At 29.9% G+C, this 2,490-nt stretch overlaps 1 long non-coding RNA gene across 1 annotated transcript; it reads right to left on the bottom strand.

Annotated features, from left to right (window-relative positions):
- Positions 1–2,030: 2,030 nt before the first annotated feature.
- On the bottom strand, positions 2,031–2,490 carry LOC104808418. The gene is made up of 2 exons (XR_770937.1): positions 2,405–2,490; positions 2,031–2,308 (listed from the first exon to the last, which is right to left on the bottom strand). It is a non-coding gene; the product is annotated as an uncharacterized LOC104808418 (long non-coding RNA).

The following is a 2,490-nucleotide window of genomic DNA, read 5'->3' as shown; positions in this document are numbered from 1 at the left end:
CTGATGGAATGTTCTGTGGCGTCCCGTAATGTTTGACTTTTTCTCTTTGATTTGACTGAACCGAACAATGAGAGCGTATATATGGTGGTGCCTAAAAAATAATTTTTAAAATATTAAAATTTTTAACAACAATGCAAATGTTATTTTTTAAAAAAAATGTGTAACTTTATGAATTTTTGGAACGTATATATTTTTTCCGATATTTCATACAAGTTATTCAATCGACTCAAAGCAAAAGATTTTATAATTAGAATGAAAAATCAAATACCCTCATCTGATTATTTTTTTTGTCGGTTATTACCCGATCTCATTCTTTTTTGTGATATACAATTGTTTAATTTTTTTTTTACTTTCTTTATAAAATCTATCAAATTTTAAACTAAATCAATTATAATTGTCTCTGGTCCGGCACTGTGACCAACGGTGACGTTGTTAGATGTTTGAAAGAATTCCATGACCATATAACTGATGATACACATGTTAATATATGTGTTTATTAGTGTGTGTACATGGGTACAAATATTTTTTTTTTGCATTTCTTGCTTTTTTCAAATGCTGATATGTATATATATTGTGTGTATATATGTCAAATATGTATTCCGTATATGTATATGTGTGTATATTATATGCATAAGCATGTATATATACGTGTGTGTTTATATGTATAGATAGATAGAAGTATTGGAATTTTTTTATGGATTTAGCTACAGCAAAAAGTTGTTTAAACGTTCTTTTAAAAATAATAAAAAATTATTGATCTAACTAATATTATATATAGATTAGTTATATGAGGATTTTGTATTATCCACGGATATCTAAATAATGTTTAGGTGTCTATGAGTTGTTTTAAGACGACAAATATCTAAATGTTTAGATTAGTAGATATATGTTCAGGACGATGAATATCTAACTAAATGTTTAGGACATACATCTAAATATTTAGATATATGTTTAAGTGTACATGAATTTTTTTTTAAGAAGACGAATATCTAAATGTTTAGGTACATGTGAAGGGGGGGGGTCCGAGGGTGAGACAAGACGAGCTAAAACGCGACGGTTGGGACAAGAGAGCAACGAGAGAAACATGTCAACCGGGGCAGTCCGATCTCGCACTTGGCCCGAGGAACTCGCGTTCGGAATAGCCCGATTTTTTTAGATCTATATAACTAAGTTTAAAGTCCAACCCTATAGGTTTTGAACTCTGATTGGGCCAACCGATCAGATCAAATTCTTTCGTAAATTTCTTTATTTTTTTATTAAAAATTTTTATATCGGGCTTTCGAACTCGAATTTGAATCTGGTCCGAAAATCTAAATTTTTTGTCAACAAATTTAGAACCGAAATCCGCTATTTTTTGAATTGGGTTTCGGACGTCGGGTCATGACACCTATTTTAACCGTGTAAAGTTATAAAAATAATGATAATTTTATAAATGTGTTAAAGCTAAATGATATATATGTTCGGATAAAAATTAGATTGTGTTGGGATCCATATTGTATACATACATAATTCAAAGGATCCCAATAAATCGTATAAAATGCATCTTTGTTGATAGTAAATATCTCTAAAATTGTCCAATTAAAATAAAATAAATTATTTGATCAAAAAATTTAAAAGTATAGATATTGAGATTTATTTGAATTTGATGGTAGTCAAATTGTTTGTTGGTAATTATATTACAAACGTATGTTAAAAAACTAATAAATATTAAATCTTAACTATAAATTTGTTAATTTATCATTTAAAACATATATGCATATATAGATAATCGTGTATCATTATAATATTATTATCTATATAATGTCATATATTAATATGAGTATTTAATAAAATATGATTAGTTTTAAGATAATTTGTCTGAGTTATTGTTTATTAGGGTTTGTGGATGATAAATGTTTTAAATGAGTATTTTTCTAATTAAGATTTTTTTGGACAATTTTAAAATAATGAAGGTTTTTCTGATTAATGGAGGATTGACTTTTTAAATGAATATGTTTCTTTTTCTTCTTATATTATTACACCAAGCTCCCAGAAAATAAAAATCCATAAAACAGAAGAAATGGATGAACAAGTAATGAGCTTGCGTAACAGATGAAACGAATCTTCATTTTGACTATTTTATTTTTTCCTCATGTGAGGATATAACTATATATATATATACACATAAATCATACTAAACAGACTGAAGACCCTCGGGGAGAGGGGCGTGTTGGGGATCGGCGTCCGAAGAAGACACGAACGTGCGACAAGCATAGAGTACTGCCGAATGGAAGCCTGTCGGATTATCTATGAACACGAAATGCCCTCCCTGCCTCCACCAACCAAAACCAAAAATCCGAAATCGAAATCAGACATCTTTGAGTTCTGCTATTTCTCTCTTCTTTTACGCTGCGCGAAAACTGACCTTTGGAACTCGGATGATTTCGCAAGGAACCTTCATCTGTTTCCGGGCTTCCACTGCACCTTGATAGTTCATCCAATCTTCGGATC

Source organism: Tarenaya hassleriana, unplaced genomic scaffold (assembly GCF_000463585.1).
Source record: "Tarenaya hassleriana unplaced genomic scaffold, ASM46358v1 Cleome1422, whole genome shotgun sequence".
NCBI classification, from domain to species: domain Eukaryota; kingdom Viridiplantae; phylum Streptophyta; class Magnoliopsida; order Brassicales; family Cleomaceae; genus Tarenaya; species Tarenaya hassleriana.
The sequence above is the reverse complement of the archived record's forward strand: the minus strand, read 5'-3'. Positions and strand labels throughout refer to the sequence as shown.